The sequence below is a fragment of the Pinus tabuliformis genome, chromosome J, assembly GCF_031772625.1.
Source record: "Pinus tabuliformis cultivar Carrire ecotype Pingquan chromosome J, CPIR1, whole genome shotgun sequence".
NCBI lineage: Eukaryota > Viridiplantae > Streptophyta > Pinopsida > Pinales > Pinaceae > Pinus > Pinus tabuliformis.
Window position 1 is genome coordinate 1,331,245,748 of NC_142295.1, and position 23,143 is coordinate 1,331,268,890.

The 23,143-nt window shown below is 39.8% G+C and overlaps 3 pseudogenes; 1 reads left to right on the forward strand and 2 right to left on the reverse strand.

The window, feature by feature from the left end:
- Positions 1-2,215: 2,215 nt before the first annotated feature.
- On the reverse strand, positions 2,216-5,324 carry LOC149232253 (pentatricopeptide repeat-containing protein At3g12770 pseudogene; annotated as a pseudogene).
- A 5,541-nt stretch (positions 5,325-10,865) lies between these two features.
- Positions 10,866-11,690, forward strand: LOC149232254 (uncharacterized; annotated as a pseudogene).
- A 1,750-nt stretch (positions 11,691-13,440) lies between these two features.
- Positions 13,441-17,846, reverse strand: LOC149232255 (pentatricopeptide repeat-containing protein At3g12770 pseudogene; annotated as a pseudogene).
- Positions 17,847-23,143: the final 5,297 nt, after the last annotated feature.

Here is a 23,143-nt window from a genome sequence, read left to right on the forward strand (position 1 = left end):
GCTAAGTTTACATTTTTTAATTTTTTGATTTTTTACAAATGTGAAAAACCTTTGCAACAAGTAAAGGTATGAACATATTTCAAAGCTTAACCAAGTCAATTATGATATATGACACCTATTGGTATAGGGGCATAACAGTAGCTAAGTCTGAAATGAAGGAAGCCGAAAGTCCCATAGTGAATAAAGGTAACCGAAGTCTGAGAAAAAGGAAGCCGAAGTCTGCAGTTCCTCAATTATAGAAGGAAGCCGAAGTTCTGCAATTCCACAAAAATGGAAGGAGGCCGAAGTATGGAATTCCATAGAGATGAAAGGAGACCGAGGTCTGCAATAGAGGATGGCCCACGTCATGAAGACTTTGACCTTAAAATTCAGTGATGTCCATTGAAGATTAAAGAGGCTGACTTGATGGAGGGAAGGAGGTCATTGTCTTGGTCTTGGTTGTCTAACTGTGATATGAACTTATTGAAGGAAGAGTTCTTCACTGGGTTTTCTCCTAGATAGTGGATTTGCCTTGGTTGAGCACCTATATCATGTGTTCTTTGGTGTCTTTGTGTTTTTGGCAATTGTCTTGATGATAATAACATAACTACTAAGAAGAAGAAAATAATAAATCACAAGAAATTGTCAAATAGTAGAGAAATCAAATTAAACAAAGGCTGCCCCAGATTTCTCAACACTCATCACTATCTAACGAACAACATATAAAATTATTTGATGAATACCTTCACCCTCAAAACAGAACAAAATTAAAGAGTAATCCACCAGTAGAAATTTACCCTTTAGCTTCATAGTCATCTTGTCCTAAGCTTTAATTCTATTTTCCTTCTCTATCTATCCAAATTGTAAATTATCTCCCCATAGGAATACATGTCCCTTTAGCTTTGTGCATACAAGTTTCACTCTTTTAGGGTCTTTGATTTGCTCAAATTTGAAAATTTTCTCCTTATCTAATCCAATCAATCAATTCTTCTAGGTAAGCTCCATGAGTAGGTAGGGGTTTTCATCTTTGGCCTACCTCTCCAATTTATCAATGCCCTACTAAGCCTCTCTTCTATGCCCTCAACTTCCTCAACTTCTTCATGTAGAGCCTTTGCTTCCTATGTCTCCTCATCCACATCATGAATACCTGTTGCAGCCCTTTTTCTCTGAGCTTCTTCCATTGCATCCATTCTTGCTGACATGGCTCTTAACATCTCCGTAATATCATTAACAGTTTCTCTACACTTCACTTTGCCCCATGCTAGCAATCCAACTTCCCTTTTTCTCTGAGCTTCTTCCATTGCATCAATTCTTGCTGACATGGCTCTTAACATCTCCGTAATATCATTAACAGTTTCTCTACACTTCACTTTGCCCCATGCTAGCAATCCAACTTCCCTTCTATGCACCATATTGTTGTTTTCTTGTGTAATTCTCCTTGTTACAATTCTATCCAACAAATTGTCTTTGTTGGAAATGTTTTTTACCCCACAGCAATTCTACCCAGCAAGCTCTCCTTGGTTGGAATTGCCCTTGGATCTCACATGCAGGTCTCAAACTTGCTCTAATACCAAGCTGGTGCAGCTCAAGTTGGCATGCAAACAATAACCACCAGGGTTGCCAGATCTAAACTCTTAGAGCACACAGCAAATGAATGCACATACACAGTGTTTAAAAGAAACAAACACACAATGGGAGGTAGCCAATTTGCACAAACAACATTTCTATTAATGCTCAAATTTTATCAATTTACATGCAAAATGCCTCAACGGGCTTCTCCATTGCTATTGTAACTGCAGGCCCAAATCTTCTTCCTCAAAACATTAAAAAGGCAATAAATGCTAATCTTAGAGTCTCAGCCAAGTTTACAAAAGTTCAAGAGAAATTTAACACCAAATTTAAAAAAGCCTGAGTTTCTTATGTCTTATTGTTGCTAAGCTCTTCCCTGCTCCCCTTTTTTTCCTCTCCCTTTCCTTCTCTTCTATTCTCTTTTTCCTCTATTTCCTTCCATACCTCCTCCACTTCCCTTTCAAAACTTTTGAAGCCCACCTCTTAAAGTTTCACCCACCATTTTAAATATAGCCAAGGCCTCACCAATAAACAGCCCAACTACTAATTAATTCATCGGAAATGTCACGTGGCGATTTACCTTAAGGTCCCATCCAGGGGGAGACAATTCAATGGCTGAGCTGCCTGCGAGCATTAAGGGGTTGATCCCCAAACTCTGCACAGCTGAGTGTATTCGGATCTGGAGAACATATCAATGACTTAGAGCTCCCCTCTCTCGCATTACCAAGGGACGTTCCTGCATCACTTTAATTTGTCATGAAATATGACTATAAGACACCATATAACCTAGCCGACTAAAAATGGATGCCATAATCTGGGCTAACAAAGGCAAGAACGATTGTTTTGTTTTGCAATTAAGCTTCTAGATTTTAGTTGTTAATGTAGAAGTCACCAGTAATCCCCACAAGAACAGAATCCTTTGTTGAAATGATGGAAACGACTTGTATCCCTAACAACGATTTCCCTTTTCACAATTTTGGAGATGAACTTGGTAGCAGTATGACAGTCACTGCATACACGGAGGTTCTTTGTTATCCGAATAAGGGTTGCAGGACTTGTGCTGATAAGTCCAAAAGCAATGGCTAGCTTCTCACTGTGACTGCAGAGTATGTATTCCTTCATTTCCTCCTCTACATCATATAAGACAGTGTTTGTATTAGACATATACCCTGCCTCCTTCATCTGTCCAGCCAAGGACTCTAACATAGCATAAATTTCATTAGATTGAGGATGCAATCAATCTGCCGCAGCAAAAGCATGTAGCCTATTATTTACTTCAATCAAGCTGCATCCTAGTGTCTTTCTTAATCCCTTTTCTTGCATTATTTTCCTTATCCTTGCTACGTCATCCCACTTGCCATCTGCTGCATAGATGCTTGATAAGAGAACATAGATTCTAGGATTTTCAGGCTCCATGTCAAAAAGGCAACCTGCCACACATTCTCCTAGCTCTGAATTTTTGTGAATTCTGCAGGCACTAAGCAAGGTCCCCCATACTTCAGCATTGGGTTCTAATGGCATCTTTTTTATAAAGCCTTCTGCTTCATCAAGTTTTCCAGCACGTCCAAGAAGGTCAACCATGCATGCATAATGATCCATCCCAGGTGTGATGCAATATTCTTGGCTCATGCTATTGAAATATTTCCAGCGCTCGTCTACCAAACCTGAATGGCTGCATGCATACAAAACACGTGTAAAGGTGACGTGGTTTGGTTTCAAGCCCGTATGCTGCATTTCAGAAAAAAGTGCAAGAGCATCTGCACCATGCCCATGCATTCCACACCCTGCAATCATTGCACTCCATAATACAACGTCCCTTTCAGATGCTTTTTCAAACATGTGGCATGCCATTTCTAGACTTCCACACTTGGCATACATGTCAATGAGGGCAGTCCTCACACACATGTCCAACTTGAGACCAATTCTGAATGTGTATCCATGAATGCATTTTCCTTGTTGCAGAGACGCCAAATGAGCACATGCTGGTAGCAAACTCACCACGGTTGCCTCGTCAGGTTTGGTGTCTACTAGTTGCATTTTACGGAAAAGTGACAAGGCCTTATTGGCATGGCCATTATGAGCACATCCAGCAATCATTGCATTCCATGATACCACATTCCTTGTCGGCATTTTGTTAAACAACTGCCATGCAAGTCCTATATCTCCACATTTAATACACATATCTATGAGGGCTGTCCCAACAATAACATGGGACTCAAAACCACTTCTAATACTACAAGCATGGATAGACTGGCCTTGCTGTAGCGCGCCTAAATGAGCACACGAAGGGAGCACCACCCCCAGGGTGAGTGAATTAGGCTTGATGCCTGCAAGCTGCATTTGACCATAGAGTTCCAAGGCTTCATTGTTATGACCATTCTGGGAGTATCCTCCAATCATTGCAGTCCACGAAACCACATCTCTATTGGGTATTCTGTCAAAGATTTTGTATGCAACCTCTATACTCCAGCACTTACTATACATAGATATAAGAGAATTTCCTGCTGGACCATCTGACTGAAAACCTTGTTTGATAACATAGCCATGGATGCATTTTCCCTCATGCAGAAATCCATACTCAGCAAACGCAGGAAGGATACTTACAATCGTGGCACGATCTGGTATGGCTTCCTCTAGTTGCATCTGATGTAAAAGAGCCAAAGCTTCAGTGCAATGCCCATTCTGTTTATACCCTGTAATCATTGCATTCCATGACACCACAGTTCTCTTAGACATTCTGTCGAACACTTGGCGGGCAAGGTCCATATCCCCGCACTTAGCATACATTGCTATAAGAGAATTTCCTACAAAAACATCTGACTCGAATCCATCTTTGAGTATGTGATAATGAATCTGCTTGCCCACTTCCATAGCTGATAGGGAAGCACATGACTTGATCACAAAGGGGAAAGTGAACTTATCAAGCCATATGCCCACCTCTTGCATTTGTTTATAAAGTTTCAGTGCTTCTTCACACGGTCCACTGCAGGCATAGCCTCTAATCATCATGTTCCATAAGAATCCGCTTCTTTGAGATATTTTGTCAAACACTTGGCGTGCATCACCCATAGTTCCGCAAATCGCATAGACGGCGTCTAGATTGGTTTCTAAATGGACGTTTTGGTATAGTCTAGTGACGAGCAGATGGACATGGAGCATTTTTCCCTGAGAGATTGATTTGTTGTTGGAGCAGGCTCGCAAGAGGGATGCATAGTTGTTGATACTCGGAAAGGACTAGAACGTATATAAACTAGTGTTTGGTTGATGAGAATACCAATTGGATAGTTGTTCAGGAGCACCAGACAGATGAAGAAATGAGAACATTGTCCGTCTACCATTCCTAAATTGGTAATACAAGCTCTCAGATGATAATCCCAATCGCTCTAAAACGAGGTAATGTATGAGTTTGCTCGTACTACAAGTAACATGAGCCATGAAAATTCCAGTATGTGCAATTTCATGACAGAAAATAGCAGAAATCAGAGTGTTGTATGTATGTACTTGCAATGTTCGAGAAAAAACTAGTCCAATAAAAAACGAAGTATCTTGTTTACGGCTGAAAACTAAAACATAGGCACTTTTCGCTTCAAGCAACAGTTGAATGTATACAGAATAACTTGTTTACGGCTGAAAACAAAAACAGAGGCACCTTTCGCTTCAAGCAACAGTTGAATCTATACAGAATACACCCCGATGCATTGATCGATCAGATTACCATCCGTTTCTCTGGGCCGTTTTGCAAGTTTAAATCCAGTAGCATAATAAATGATCATCATGGTTCCATTCTTACCATCATGAAAGAATACATGAGGAGGTGGTCTTCCTCATAATGTGTATCTTCATAATATAATTTGATATAATAATAACTAATTTATTTAAATGATTCATGACAAAACGGCATAATTTATGACCTTATCAACTTGACCTTCATTGCTCTCATCCCCAAGACCGATCATCCTCAATCATTTGATGAATACATGCCTATCTTGTTATGCAATTGTGTCTACAAAATTATTGCAAAAGGTATTGCCATCCAACTCAGACCAATTCTATCTAAAAATATTTCCAAAGAGAAATTTGGATTCTTTGAATATTGCTATCAAACTCAGACCAATTCTATCCAAAAAAATTTCCAAGGAGCAATTTAGATTCCTAGAGGACCACCAAATTCATGAGGCCATCGGGGTGGCTCATGAGGGCCTTCATAGCATAAAGATGCGGAAGTTAAAATGAATTGTGGCTAAAATAGATCTCTTAAAAGCTTATGACAGATTCAGCTGGGTCTACATCCAAATGATTCTCGCTCGCCTTAGATTTGAGATGCCTTTCGTCAACTAGGTCATGAGTTGTGTCACATCTGTCACATTTGCTATTTTGATCAATGGCTCAACCTCTCATTTTTTTCATGCATAAAGAGGATTGACATGGGGCTGCCCACTATCCCCTCTTCTCTTCCTTTTGGCTACAGAAGGACTCAACATACTCTTATTGGCGACCAAGCAGAGGGGTGATCTCAAGGGGATCGAGGTTGCAAACAATTTATTCATTACTGTCAGGCCAGGGTAACTCCAGAATGAGCAGGAGAGAAAACTGATATGTTTTATTCATTAGCTAACTCATATTTATACATGAATACAACGGATCAGTTCATCTTCTTGATGACTGTCCAGTTCACCCATCCGTTTCGGATTAGGTGTCAACATTCCCCCCCTTAATCTGAAGGGATGTTGGTGAGTCCAAGCATCGTTCTGAATCTTTCAAGCTTTTCTCTTCCAAGCGCTTTGGTGAAGATGTCTGCAATTTGCTCGTTTGTGGAACGATGACGGAGATGGATTGTTTTGGCCTCAACATGATGTCGGATCAGATGATATTTAGTATTGATGTGCTTAGTACGATCATGGAACTTTGGGTTCTTGGCCAACTTTATTGCAGATGTGTTATCAATCATGAGTGGAGTTGATTGTATTTGTTTTACCTGCAAATCTTCAAGAATTTTCCTGAGCCACACAATTTCTTTCGTTGCTTCAGCTGCTGCCACATATTCTGCTTCTGTTGTGGAATCTGCTGGTACTGATTGTTTGCGTGATCTCCAGGAGACAGCTCCTGATCCAAGACTCATAGCATATCCTGAAGTAGATACCCCAGTTTCTTTGTCTCCATCGAAGTCTGAATCAGAGTATCCAATCAAGTTGAAGTCGTCCACCTGTGTATACTTGATTCCAAGGTCTTGAGTTCCCTTCAAGTACCTTAGAACTCTTTTTGCAGCAGACCAATGTCCCTCGCAAGGCTTTTGCATAAACCTGGAGAGGATTCCAACAGCAAATGAAATGTCTGGTCTGGTAGTAGTGAGGTAGATGAGACTTCCTACAAGCTGTCTATACTTTGTTGCATCCTCAAATTCCTTTCCTTCAATAGATGTGAGCTTCAAGTTTTGTTCCATTGGAGTACAAAGGGGATTGCACTCTGTCATGCCAAATCTGTTTAACAAATCTCCAATGTATTTCTTTTGAGAAAGAAATATGGACTTTGGATGTTGGGTTACTTCAATGCCAAGATAGTAATGAACATGGCCCAAATCAGTCATTTCAAAAAATTTCCTAATTCTTTCTTTATGGATGCAATATAGCTTTCATTTTTCCCTGTCATTAAAAGATCATCTACATATACCACAAGATATACAACTGTTTTGCCAACTTTCTTGACAAATAAAGTTGCATCATCAAGATCAAAATGATTGAAGTTGAGTTTCAGAAGATGCTCAGTTAGTTTTTCATACCAGGCTCGTGGTGCTTGTTTGAGGCCATACAAGGACTTCACAAGTTTGCATACTTTGTGTTCATGTCCTTTCACAGCAAATCCTTCAGGCTGGGACATAAAAACATTCTCTTTTAGATCTCCATTCAAGAATGCAGTTTTTACATCCATTTGATGGACTTTCCAACCGTTCTGAGCAACTAGTGCAAAGAGTGTTTGGATGGTTGCCCATTTTGCTGTGGGGGCAAAAGTTTCCTCATAATCGACCCCTTCCTTCTGTGCAAAACCTTTTGCCACAAGCCTAGCTTTGTGCTTGTCAAGTGAGCCATCAGCTTTGTACTTGTTCTTGTAGACCCACTTGCAGCCAATTGGTTTGGTTCCAAATGGAGGATCAACCAGCTTCCAAGTGCCATTCTTTATGAGGGCATCATACTCCTTCTGCATCACTTCTTTCCATTCATCATGAGAAGCAGCTTCTTTGAAGGAAGTTGGTTCAAAATCTGTAGACAAGTTCAATTCACAATCATAAGTAACATCCATATCAACAGGTGAATTAGAGTTATCTACATCACCTCCATCTTGTCGGTTTGTATTTCTGGTTCCTGTTTTTCCAATTTCATCAGGATGAACACTTTCAAGTGTCTTTGTCAGCCACTTTGGGGGACCTTTCTGAGATGGTCCAGGCTGCTCTGTTGATTGAGTTAGGTCTGAATCAAGATTGAGTCTCCCAATTCTATCAATTACATCACTTAAAGCATCATCCGTTGTTGGAGTGTCATGCAGGGGAGATTGTTCTTCAGAAGAAGATTCTACATGTTGATCTAGTATAGGAATCCCCCCTTCAAGATGTGAAATCTGATTATCAAACTCTTGAAATGATTTTGGTTTTGTGAATCTATCCAAGCGATCAAGTTGCCGCTCAACAACACTGTCAGATTTGGATGATTAAAGAAAAATGACATCTCTAGATAAAACAAACTTTTTATTTACTTCATCATAGAGGCGGTATGCTTTAGATGTGTTTGAATACCCCAGGAAGATACACTTACGACTTCTAGCACCAAGTTTGTTTCTATGTACCTTTGGTATTAAAGCATAACAGGTGGAACCAAAAATCCTGAGATGTTTTACCGAAGGAACATGTCCATACCACAATTCATAAGGAGTCTTGTTTCTTATAGCACTAGATGGATATCTATTCTTTATATATGCAGCACATAGAACAGCATCAGCCCAAAACATTGTCTTTACATTTTTGAAGAAAAGCATGGATCGTACCATATTCAAAATTGTTCTGTTCATTCTTTCAGCTACACCATTCTGTTGAGGATTATAAGGCACAGTTGTTTGATGTTTAATCCCATGTTGGCGAATATAGTGTTCAAATTCATTTGATGTATATTCTTTTCCATTATCAGTGCGAATAGACCCAATATGAGATTGTGCATCATTTTCAATCCATTTATGAAAATTCTTGAATGTTTGAAAAGCATCAGATTTGTTCTTCAATAAATAAACCCAACACATTCTGGTGTAATCATCAATAAATGTCATGATATATTTATTTCCATTTGCAGAAGAAACAGGCATTGGACCACATAAATCTGAATGAATGAGTTCAAGCTTCCTATGTGCTCTTGAATGTGAATCATGAAAAGACTGTTTGCTATGCTTTCCTAGAATGCAAGCATCACATTGCTTATGTTTTCATGGAATTGTAGGCAAACCAGCAACACCATTTTTCTTCAACAAGCGGAGACTATCATAGTTTAAATGTCCAAATCTAGCATGCCATAATAAACTTGATGGAAGTGTACCTTCTTCATGATAAGAAATATATGAAAAATGTTGTCCATGAGCAGAGGTTCCTTGCAGTTTAAGAAGTCTTTCTTCTTCTATACCCCTCATGACAAGTGAGTGGTCAGATGCCTTTCTTACCTCAAGCTTGCCATCAAACATATGAATGGAGTGACCTTGCTGGCGGATGTGGACCAGCGACAGCAAGTTTCTCTTGAGCTGTGGGAGATATAGAACATGATCCAGAAGAAAGTCTGGAAGACCAGGCAGTTTAAGCCTGATTGTGCCAAGCCCTGATGGCTTGATTTTTGACTGATCTGCAAAGTATACTGCTCCATCAACATTGTCAGTGAACTCTTCAAAAAAATCTTTCCTATGAGTCATATGACAGGTTGCTCCTGAATCAAGCAACCAGTCATTTTTCGAAGAAGCAAGTGAAGCATTAAACAAGTCTTCATTTACTCCAATGTTACATTGTGCCTCAATATAGTGAGCGGATTCAGGTGCTTTACCTTTGTCTGTGTCATCAGTTTTACCTTTCTGCTGGTTTCTTCTCTGCTCAACCTTGTCCCATGGTAGCTTGCATGTAGAAGCATCATGTGATCCATTTCGTTTGCAGCGAATGCAATGCAGATCTGCCTTTTCTGCTTGAGAATGTCTACCCCCCTGCCTCTGAAGTATCTTCCTCTTCCTCTTGTAGAATCTTGAGCAGGATGCTTTTCTTTATGAGCAAGGCAAACAGTTTCTTCAGAAGATTCAGGGACTGTTTTCTTTCCAAAGGCTTTCTCTCTTTCAGCAAACTTTTTCACAAGAGAGTCAAAGGTTATATCTTTAAGATTTCCATTTGCTTGTAAAGACTCAAGATAATTGGAGTAGGTAGGATAGAGTGCTTTGAGAAAGGCAATAAGAGAGATATCCAGCTCAACCTTAGTGGATTTAATATCATGCATTATAGACTTTATTTCAGATGCAAGAGCAAGAGGATCATTATTTTTCAGTTCAAGAGTGAAGAGTTTAATCATGAGTTGAACAACTTCAAGTGCAGAATGTGTATCATAGAGTTTTTTCAGCTTTTGTAAAGCTTCAAAGGCAGTGGAATAGGATGAAATATGACGACTTACTTCTTCATTTACAGATGTTGCGATCAATGCATAGGCTTTGCTGTTCTTGTTTTCCCAAATGGCAAGTTCTTTATCTGATGTAGGTTGCACAGGGTCTTTGTCTTCTTCTCCGACACACACTCCTTTCCACAACTCATTGTAGATGAGGGTGTGTTTTACCATCCGAGACCATTCTGAATAGTTCTCCTTGCCAGTGAGAACTATTCCTACCATAGAAATGATTGAATGCATTCTGTAAAAAATATCTCTGCTAAAAAAAACTTCTGTTGATAAAAAAAAACTTCTGCTGAAAAAAAAATCCTTATGCCACAGCCTTATGCATTTTATTTTCTTCTAACATTTGCATCAGCATTTCTTATATCAGCATTTCTTATATCAGCAATATTACTATGTTTTGAGAAAAACGCAATGGATCACTTCAATCTATTAATATATCACTTCAATATATTAAAAATGCGCAAGGGATATATCACTTCAATATATATCAATGCAAAAACTGTTATGAAAGCAGCGCAATATATAAAACTCCGCTCCAAGTATAAGCATGATATTGCATACTATAATATTCAATGTCTATACAGCTGACAGTCAATAACTCGTTTCAAATACATAGATGATATCATCTTTATGAGTCACATACAATAACTTGTTCCGTTGCTTGGTTACCTCAAGAATCCTTATGCATCACTTCGTGCAAGAGCTGCAGAGGTTGTAAGTACGATTGTACAGAACAATCCACAAAGTCAATAACTTGTGATGGAGTCAAATGGGCTGGAGTTGCTACTATCCAACTTCATATCTCGCTCTGATGTAACTACCCGGACTAAAGCACTAGGTGCAATCTCTTCTTTGATTCGACACAACAAGCCAGCTATAGCTGCTTTTCGTTTGGCCAATGGATATACAGCATTGCGGGATGCTTTGAGTACAGAAGATGTCAAGTTTCAGAGGAAAGCATTATAGATGATGCAATACCTGTTACAGGAGAATATTGCGGACTGTAATGTGGCCACAGAGCTTGGGTTTCCTCGTCTATTGACTCATTTAGCTTCAAGCGAGGATGCAGATGTCCGTGAAGCAGCACTTCAAAGCCTTCTTGAACTTACTTGTGCTGGCAAGGCAGAGGCTCCTGGTTTGACTAACAAGAAAGGGAAATTAAGGCAAGTTCTTCAGGAAATCCAGGCTCTTTGGAGCGAAATCCAGGCAGGCATCAAACAGGGTCACCAGCGCAGAGACACGCAGTCTCGCTTTCTAATACCACGAGGGGTGTTCACATATGGTCTAAACAGAACATTCAACACAGATTCGACAGTGGTTATTTTTCCACATAGTGCGCAAACCCATGCTTTGATACCAGCAAACAAGCTAATGAAGATACAGGTGGAAGATGACCGGTTTTTGAAGATAAGCGGAGAACGCAACAAACAGGAACATGAGGGTGAGAAATGGCACGGGTATCACAGCAAATGAAAAGCGGCTATAACAAAAAAACGCACATTCAGTATCAATTACTCATGATCTGAGAGGGCGCAGTCTCTGGCAGTCAGAGGCATTCAATATCAATTCAAAAATTAGAAACGCATCAACGCTTATAGTGCAGTAGCGTTCAGGATGTCAGAGCAGAGCAGCGCTCAGGAGAGAGCAGCGCTCAGGTATGAGCAGCTCTCAGAACAGCAGGAGTTACAACTATTTCAGGGACTGGGACCTGTGCTCTGATACCATGCCAGGCCAGGGTAACTCCAGAATGAGGGGAGAGAAAACTGATATGTTTTATTCATTAGCTAACTCATATTTATACATGAATACAACGGATCAGTTCATCTTCTTGATGAATGTCCAGTTCACCCATCCGTTTCGGATTAGGTGTCAACAATTACACACTTGCTCTTTGTGGATGATGTATTAATTTTTTGTAATGGACCACGACAAGACATGGATGTCGTTAAAGAGGCTCTCACTTTATTTCAGGAAGCTACTATCATGCTTGTTAATATTAAAAAAGCCACTCTCTCTCATTCTGGTAGGTTAAGAGGCAAAGTTAGGAGGACTCAGAATATTTTCCCTTACGTTGTCAAATATTTTCAAGAGAATCTCAAATATCTCGGTTTCCATTTAAAACCAAACTCATACAGGAACACTAATTAGAGATGGCTAGGGCCAAGATTGAAAAAAGACTCAAACATTGGAGTTTCAAATGCCTCTCACATGATATATGGTTATATTTAACCGAGGGGCGGGATATATAATATTTGGGGTTTTTGTATATTTATAATAATACGGGAATGGTTAATGTTGCTTTATATAGGGAATTACATAATAATGTGGATTAGTGGTTGGTATAACTTTGTGAAATGCGCGCTAAGTTTACATTTTTTAATTTTTTGATTTTTTACAAATGTGAAAAACCTTTGCAACAAGTAAAGGTATGAACATATTTCAAAGCTTAACCAAGTCAATTATGATATATGACACCTATTGGTATAGGGGCATAACAGTAGCTAAGTCTAAAATGAAGGAAGCTGAAAGTCCCACAGTGAATAAAGGAAGGTCTAAAATGAAGGAAGCTGAAAGTCCCACAGTGAATAAAGGAAGCCGAAGTCTGCAGTTCCTCAATTATAGAAGGAAGCCGAAGTTCTGCAATTCCACAAAAATGAAAGGAGGCCGAAGTCTGGAATTCCACAGAGATGAAAGGAGACCGAGGTCTGCAATAGAAGATGGCCCACGTCATGAAGACTTTGACCTTAAAATTCAGTGATGTTCATTTAAGATTAACGAGGCTGACTTGATGGAGGGAAGGAGGTCGTTGTCTTGGTCTTGGTTGTCTAACTGTCATATGAATTTATTGAAGGAAGAGTTCTTCACTGGGTTTTCTCCTAGATAGTGGTTTTGCCTTGGTTGAGCACCTATATCATGTATTCTTTGGTGTCTTTGTGTTTTTGGCAACTGTCTTGATGATTATAACATAACTACTAAGAAGAAGAAAATAATAAATCACAAGAAATTGTCAAATAGTAGAGAAATCAAATTAAACAAAGGCTGCCCTAGATTTCTCAACACTCATCACTATCTAACGAACAACATATAAAATTATTTGATGCATACCTTCACCCTCAAAACAGAACAAAATTAAAGAGTAATCCACCAGTAGAAATTTACCCTTTAGCTTCATAGTCATCTTGTCCTAAGCTTTAATTCTATTTTCCTTCTCTATCTATCCAAATTGCAAATTATCTCCCCATAGGGATACATGTCCCTTTAGCTTTGTGCATACAAGTTTCACTCTTTTAGGGTCTTTGATTTGCTCAAATTTGAAAATTTTCTCCTTATCTAATCCAATCAATCAATTCTTCTAGGTAAGCTCCATGAGTAGGTAGGGGTTTTCATCTTTGGCCTACCTCTCCAATTTATCAATGCCCTACTAAGCCTCTCTTCTATGCCCTCAACTTCCTCAACTTCTTCATGTAGAGCCTTTGCTTCCTATGTCTCCTCATCCACATCATGAATATCTGTTGCAGCCCTTTTTCTCTGAGCTTCTTCCATTGCATCCATTCTTGCTGACATGGCTCTCAAATCTCCATAATATCATTGACAGTTTCTCTACACTTCACTTTGCCCCATGCTAGCAATCCAACTTCCCTTCTATGCACCATATTGTAGTTTTCTTGTGTAATTCTCCTTGTTACAATTCTATCCAACAAATTGTCTTTATTGGAAATGTTTTTTACCCCACAGCAATTCTACCCAGCAAGCTCTCCTTGGTTGGAATTGCCTTGGATCTCACATGCAGGTCTCAAACTTGCTCTAATACCAGGCTGGTGCAGCTCAAGTTGGCATGCAAACAATAACCACCAGGGTTGCCAGATCTAAACTCTTAGAGCACACAGCAAATGAATGTACATACACAGTGTTTGAAAGAAACAAACACACAATGGGAGGTAGCCAATTTGCACAAAAAGCATTTCTATTAATGCTCAAATTTTATCAATTTACATGCAAAATGCCTCAACGGGCTTCTCCATTGCTATTGTAACTGCAGGCCCAAATCTTCTTCCTCAAAACATTAAAAAGGCAATACATGCTAATCTTAGAATCTCAGCCAAGTTTGCAAAAGTTCAAGAGAAATTTAACACCAAATTTAGAAAAGCCTGAGTTTCTTATGTCTTATTGTTGCTAAGCTCTTCCCTGCTCCCCTTTTTTTTCCTCTTCCTTTCCTTCTCTTCTATTCTCTTTTTCCTCTATTTCCTTCCATACCTCCTCCACTTCCCTTTCAAAACTTTTGAAGCCCACCTCTTAAAGTTTCACCCACCATTTTAAATATAGCCAAGGCCTCACCAATAAACAGCCCAACTACTAATTAATTCACCGGAAATGTCACGTGGTGATTTACCTTAAGGTCCCATCCAGGGGGAGACAATTCAACGGCTGAGCTGCCTGCGAGCATTAAGGGGTTGATCCCCAAACTCCGCACAGCTGAGTGTATTCGGATCTGGAGAACATATCAATGACTTAGAGCTCCCCTCTCTCGCATTACCAAGGGACGTTCCTGCATCACTTTAATTTGTCATGAAATATGACTATAAGACACCATATAACCTAGCCGACTAAAAATGGATGCCATAATCTGGGCTAACAAAGGCAAGAACGATTGTTTTGTTTTGCAATTAAGCTTCTAGATTTTAGTTGTTAATGTAGAAGTCACCAGTAATCCCCACAAGAACAGAATCCTTTGTTGAAATGATGGAAACGACTTGTATCCCTAACAATGATTTCCCTTTTCACAATTTTGGAGATGAACTTGGTAGCAGTATGACAGTCACTGCATACACGGAGGTTCTTTGTTATCCGAATAAGGGTTGCAGGACTTGTGCTGATAAGTCCAAAAGCAATGGCTAGCTTCTCACTGTGACTGCAGAGTATGTATTCCTTCATTTCCTCCTCTACATCATGCAAGACAGTGTTTGTATTAGACATATACCCTGCCTCCTTCATCTGTCCAGCCAAGGACTCTAACATAGCATAAATTTCATTAGATTGAGGATGCAATCTATCTGCCGCAGCAAAAGCATGTAGCCTATTATTTACTTCAATCAAGCTGCATCCTAGTGTCTTTCTTAATCCCTTTTCTTGCATTATTGTCCTTATCCTTGCTACGTCATCCCACTTGCCAGCTGCTGCATAGATGCTTGATAAGAGAACATAGATTCTAGGATTTTCAGGCTCCATGTCAAAAAGGCAACCTGCCACACGTTCTCCTAGCTCTGAATTTTTGTGAATTCTGCAGGCACTAAGCAAGGTCCCCCATACTTCAGCATTGGGTTCTAATGGCATCTTTTTTATAAAGCCTTCTGCTTCATCAAGTTTTCCAGCACGTCCAAGAAGGTCAACCATGCATGCATAATGATCCATCCCAGGTGTGATGCAATATTCTTGGCTCATGCTATTGAAATGTTTCCAGCCCTCGTCTACCAAACCTGAATGGCTGCATGCATACAAAACACTTGTAAAGGTGACGTGGTTTGGTTTCAAGCCCGTATGCTGCATTTCAGAAAAAAGTGCAAGAGCATCTGCACCATGCCCATGCATTCCACACCCTGCAATCATTGCACTCCATAATACAACGTCTCTTTCAGATGCTTTTTCAAATATGTGGCGTGCCATTTCTAGACTTCCACACTTGGCATACATGTCAATGAGGGCAGTCCTCACACACATGTCCAACTCGAGACCAATTCTGAATGTGTATCCATGAATGCATTTTCCTTGTTGCAGAGACGCCAAATGAGCACATGCTGGTAGCAAACTCACCACGGTTGCCTCGTCAGGTTTGGTGTCTACTAGTTGCATTTTACGGAGAAGTGATAAGGCTTCATTGGCATGACCATTATGAGCACATCCAGCAATCATTGCATTCCATGATACGACATTCCTTGTCGGCATTTTGTTAAACAACTGCCATGCAAGTCCTATATCTCCACATTTAATATACATATCTATGAGGGCTGTCCCAACAATAACATGGGACTCAAAACCACTTCTAATACTACAAGCATGGATAGACTGGCCTTGCTGTAGCGCGCCTAAATGAGCACACGAAGGGAGCACCGCCCCCAGGGTGAGTGAATTAGGCTTGATGCCTGCAAGCTGCATTTGACCATAGAGTTCCAAGGCTTCATTGCTATGACCATTCTGGGAGTATCCTCCAATCATTGCAGTCCACGAAACCACATCTCTATTGAATATTCTATCAAAGATTTTGTATGCAGCCTCTATACTCCAGCACTTACTATACATAGATATAAGAGAATTTCCTACTGGACCATCTGACTGAAAACCTTGTTTGATAGCATAGCCATGGATGCATTTCCCCTCATGCAGAAATCGATACTCAGCAAACGCAGGAAGGATACTTACAATCGTGGCACGATCTGGTATGACTTCCTCTAGTTGCATCTGATGTAAAAGAGCCAAAGCTTCAGTGCAATACCCATTCTGGTTATACCCTGTAATCATTGCATTCCATGACACCACAGTTCTATTAGACATTCTGTCGAACACTTGGCGGGCAAGGTCCATATCTCCCCACTTAGCATACATTGCTATAAGAGAATTTCCTACAAAAACATCTGACTCGAATCCATCTCTGAGTATGTGATAATGAATCTGCTTGCCCGCTTCCATAGCTGATAGGGAAGCACATGACTTGATCACAAAGGGGAAAGTGAACTTATCAGGCCATATGCCCACCTCTTGCATTTGTTTATAAAGTTTGAGCGCTTCTTCACACGGTCCACTGCAGGCATAGCCTCTAATCATCATGTTCCATAAGAATCCACTTCTTTGAGATATTTTGTCAAACACTTGGCGTGCATCACCCATAGTTCCGCAAATGGCATAGAGGGCGGCCAGATTGGTTTCTAAATGGACGTTTTGGTATAGTCCAGTGACGAGCAGATGGGCATGGAGCATTTTTCCCTGAGAGATTGATTTGCTGTTGGAGCAGGCTCGCAATAGGGATGCATAGTTGTTGATACTCGGAAAGGACTGGCACGTAAATAAACTAGTGTTTGGTTGATGAGAATCCCAATAGGAGAGTTGTTCAGGAGCACCAGACAGATGAAGAAATGAGAACATTGTCTGTCTACCATTCCTAAATTGGTAATGCAAGCTCTCAGATGATAATCCCAATCGCTCTAAAACGAGGTAATGTATGAGTTTGCTCGTACTACAAGTAACATGAGCCATGAAAATTCCGGTATGTGCAATTTCATGACAGAAAATAGCAGAAATCAGAGTGCTGTATGTATGTACTTGTAATGTTCGAGAAAAAACTAGTCCTATAAAAAAACGAAGTATCTTGTATACGGCTGAAAACTAAAACATAGGCACTTTTCGCTTCAAGCAACAGTTGAATGTATACAGAATAACTTGTTTACGGCTGAAAACAAAAACAGAGGCACTTTTCGCCTCAAGCAACAGTTGAATCTATACAGAATACACCCGGATGCATTGATCGGTCAGATTACCATCCGTTTCTCTGGGCCGTTTTGCAAGTTTAAATCCAGTAGCGTAATAAATGATCATCATGGTTCCATTCTTACCATCATGAAAGAACACATGAGGAGGTAGTCTTCCTCATAAGGTTTATCTTCATAATATAACTTGATATAATAATAGCTAAACTAGACAAAACGATTCATAATAATTCTACAAATATCTAATTTATTTAAACGATTCATGACAAAACGGCATAATTTATGACCTTATCAACTTGACCTTTAGTGCTCTCATCCCCAAAACCGATCTTCCTCAATCATGTGATGAATACATGCCTATCTTGTTATGCAATTGTGTCTACAAAATTATTGCAAAAGGTATTGCTATCCAACTCATACCAATTCTATCTAAAAATATTTCCAAAGAGCAATTTGGATTCTTTGAATATTGCTATCAAACTCAGATCAATTCTATCCAAAAAAAGATTCAAAGGAGCAATTTAGATTCCTAGAGGGCCGCCAAATTCATGAGGCCATCGGGGTGGCTCAGGAGGGCCTTCATAGCATAAAGTTGCGGAAGTTAAAATGAATTGTGGCTAAAATAGATCTCTTAAAAGCTTATGATAGATTCAGCTGGGTCTACATCCAGAGGATTCTCGCTCGCCTTAGATTTGAGATGCCTTTCGTCAACTAGGTCATGAGTTGTGTCACATCTGTCACATTTGCTATTTTGATCAATGGCTCAACCTCTCATTTTTTTCATGCATAAAGAGGATTGACATGGGGCTGCCCACTATCTCCTCCTCTTCCTTTTGGCTGCAGAAGGACTCAGCATACTCTTATTGGCGGCCAAGCGAAGGGGTGATCTCAAGGGGATCGAGGTTGCAAACAATTTATTCATTGCACACTTGCTCTTTGTGGATGATGTATTAATTTTTTGTAATGGGCCACGACAAGACATGGATGTTGTTAAAGAGGCTCTCACTTTATTTCAGGAAGCTACTATCATGCTTGTTAATATTAAAAAAGCCACTCTCTCTCATTCTGGTAGGTTAAGAGGCAAAGTTAGGAGGACTCAGAATATTTTCCCTTACGTTGTCAAATATTTTCAAGAGAATCTCAAATATCTTGGTTTCCATTTAAAACCAAACTCATACAGGAACACTAATTAGAGATGGCTAGGGCCAAGATTGAAAAAATACTTAAACATTGGAGTTTCAAATGCCTCTCACATGATGGTAGCCTGGTTCTGATCAAGTCTATTCTTGAAGCAATTTGTGTATACTGGATGGCTTTTGCATGGGTTCCAAAAGGGATCATTGAATCCATTCGGAAGAACTGTGGGCGGTTGCTATGGGCTGGATCCAAAGACGAAGTTGTGTTACCTTGGGTTTGATGGGATAATATTGCCCACTCAAAAGCCTGGGGTGGCTAGGGACTTAAGGATCTCAAATTATTTGCTAAAGCTCTGGCATCCAAAGTAGGGTTGAGACTCCTTTCAACTGACAACCTTTGGACTACTATAGGTGTTACACATTATTTTTTCATTCCTCATGTTCACTTCCTGTGCCATATCCCGAAGTGCCAAAACATTGACTACTGTGCAGCATATCCATCATGATATACAGATCATAGCCTCCCTGAAGAATCAAAGGAAAACTGCCTTGAATCCATTTTGGAGAAGGTTCCCTAAAAACCTAATTATTGGTATCAGCACGTTTTTCTCCACTGCTTACCTGTGTTGATGACAAGTTGCTCAGTTATACACTCGCACTGCCAGCATGGGTTTTCATAAGAAAACCTGCGTTGAACCTCTTATGGTAGGGTTTCCCAAACTAGAGGAGAAGCTTCGCTCACTAGAACCTTCGGGAACAACGAGCTGGATATTGGTTGTTGTTGATATGGTTGAGCTCTCTCATTTGGGCCTCTTGATCTTATCATCATGGGTTTTCCCCTTGAGATGTGGACCTTCCTCCCTCTTTTTTGGATCCCTAACTCCCTCTCCCTTCCTATAAATTCACTCTCTTCCATCCCTAAATGGTTGGTCATTGACTATTGCATCCCTATGTTGAGATTATGCTTACATGCTACTCATTCTAGCTTGGAGAAGGAGTGTTTGAAGAGTCTTTGCTTGGACTTGGACATCCACCAAAAGGAAGGCTCCATCATCAAGGCATAGGTTGCATGCTTCCCCTTTTAGTTTCTTAATATACACATCTGATGTTCACTTTCCATAATTGTGTAAATGCTTATGCTATTATGGTGGGCTGGTTGCAGGTGTTAAGGATAATCGTTCGAAACGAGAAACTATTCCTTCAAGTTCGGGAGGAACTTCTTCTCGGTTTTCCTTTGGAGTATTAGTCATCAACCTCCAAATTTAGCTATTCTGCTAAAATAGCAGACTTATTTAATTTACCCGGTATATGGCAAAACTTCAAATTTTCCACGGAACCAAAAGGAATTAAAACCCCAGTTCATAACCTTATCACGTCCGAAATTTAAATTAACTCACATGCATCTTCTAATGCAATCACTGTTAGATCTGACCCCTTCAAGCAAACAATCACTATTAACTAAGCTATTAACTCAGTTTTATAAATTATCACGTCCGATTTTGGAATTAACATTTGCGCTTATTAGCACGCAATAACCATTAGATCTGTTGGGCCTGTCTGATCGGATGGTTCTGATCTTCTTCTGGGTTTCTCGCAAATTTGTCAGGTTTCCTCGTTTCGCCAGACTTAGCACTTCCACCAAGTTTATTTCTCATCTGTCAAATTCGGGATATTGCTAACTAAATCTGTGATTTCAAAATACATCCAAGTTATTTCAATGCACAATGAGTGAAGATTTAGATGCAACAACACAAGATTATACAAAATCTAATTCTAAAGGGCTCAAACTGGAAATCAACAAAACTCATAAATATTTTGAAGGAAATTAAAACCTCCAAGATTTGACCATTCATGTCAATACTCACGGATATACAAAGAGATTCCAAATTTTACATTCCAATCCTCCTTAGCCAAAATCCCATTCTACTAATTCAAAACTTACATAAATACCTATTCATACAACAATTAGATCCTAAATCAATGGATTGAATCTGCTTAATCCTAGATAATATCTAATTTGCATGATATTCTCCTCAAGAATCTCAACTAAGCCTAAATACTTGAATTAATTACAAGGTAATTCAAATCCCTGAATTCTAGCTCAAATCCTATCTAGAAAGCTTTGTAAAGTGACAGCTAAAGGATCCCACTCATTTGCTTGTATTTTTTTTTTTTTTTGAAATAAAATTCGAAGTCTTTTGTCTTCAAGCTTCATGCTCTTGCATCAGACTCCTGAGGACAAAATTCTTCATGGTCTCCTGTCCATGAGCTCTTCTATAGAACTGCCCAACTTTTGTAGCATGGCATTTGTCATCGAAGTAGCATCAGCAATGGGTTGATCGTTCCACTTGATCAAAAACTGAAAATACTCCTGTCCTCTTGTGTTTTTAAATAATCTCTTATCTAAAATCCTTTCTGGTTGCAATGCCTTTGCTATAGGTAACTGTTTTACCCAGTTAACCTCTTGTTCTTCTTTATCTTCTGTTGTATCATCTACATTTCCATTTTCATACCTATACAAATCAGCAACATTGAAAATTGGAGATATTCCATTGTCAGGGGGTGATTTAATTTCATATGCATTTGCAGAAAATTTCCTCCAGGCTCTGCATGGTCCAATTTTCTTAAATTTTAACTTGTTATACTCCCTTTCTGGAAATCTTTCCTTCCTTACGTGTGCCAAAACCAAATCTCCAACCTCAAAATTAACTTCTCTCTTCTTCAAATCTGCTCTACTCTTGTACTTTATGTTGCTATCCTGTAACTATTGTTTTATGATCCGGATTTAAACAGGAACACAACAAATTACAGGGATAACCATAAACACAAAGATGCAGCAGAAATAATACTTCATTCATTAATGTAAAATACTGAAATATGCTTACAAACAGCAATGGAAATAAACCATCTGGGCGATGGTAGCTTATCTCTGAGAAGAGATGTGGCGGCTACATGCCTCTGAACTGTGTTACAATGAGGCTCGAAGGCCTATTTATTGTTGGGAAACAATGGAAACCCCTAAACGTCCAAAAACCTAACCCTAGAAGATGAAACGCCAAACTGTGGGCCCCATTTGGGTAAATTGGTACATCAACTTCCCGTGGTCGTAACTTTGGCATATGATCTCTATTTGACGCGCACAATATCTCGTTAGAAAGATCTATCCAAGAACTACAACTTTGGGAAGAAAAACATCAGTCCATCGACTCATGTTGCTCCTAGTTTTCCTAGAAAACGTCATTTAGGGCCTCAAAATGGCTCTGAAAGTTTAGGACCCGAAAAACTGCTAAAAATAGTAAACTGTGCTACAATTAAGGAAACTGAAAAGCTAAAAGAAACAATGGTGGGGGTCCAAGTGGACTTGGCAAGTGGCCACCAATATCCATCTAGATCATTCCTCCCCCTTTAGGAAGCAATGGTCCCCATTGCGTTGAGTTCCTCCATTAGATGAGGAAACTTACATTGAACTTGGTCCCTGGTGAGCCACTTGCCCTGGTGAAGGAGTTGGTCTGATTTGACAACTCGATACAATTGGAGATTATATTGGCGAGTATGCTTGATCTGTGTGTCCATGATCCGATCAGTTTCAGCTTGTTCCATGCAATCTGGATTTAACTCTGTGGGTGTGTGTTGTTCTGCAATGTCGGATGTGTCTAGTAATGGTGGGAAGTATGGCCGAAGGCGATCCACATTGAACACTGGGTGTAGGCCAAGGAATTGGAGAATGTTGAGCTCAAATGCATTGTCTCCCATAACCTTGGTAATTGTGTAAGGATCACATTGGAGTTTTCTGAGTTTCTGATAAGCTCCGATAAGGCGTTCCTTTTGCAAATGCAACCAAACTTTTTCGCCCACCTAAAACTTGTGTGGCCCCCAATGTTGATCATGTCGCTGCTTGTACTTGGCATTTGATTTCTCTAGAATGTCATGGACCTGCTGGCAAATATGTTGGATGTGCTCAATGAAGTTGTTTGCCTTATCTGTTTTGGACTGGACATGAGTTGAATCTGCGTGAGTAGCCGCAAATGGCATGGCCACATCAATGGGACATAGTGGCTGGAATCCCAAGCCCACCTGAAAAGGGCTATGGCCAGTCGAGCTGTGAAGAGTCTGGTTGTAGTTGTGCTGAACATAAGGGAGGCTCTTGTCCCAAGTGCATGGATGCTTTGAGTTGTACATGCATAGAATGTGTATGATCATCCTGTTGACAACCTCTGTCTGGCCATCAGTTTGAGGATGGAAGGTTGTGGACTTAGTTTGTTGTCCAGCGTCGACCAGAGACTAGACCAAAATGTACTAAGGAACCTGTTGTCCT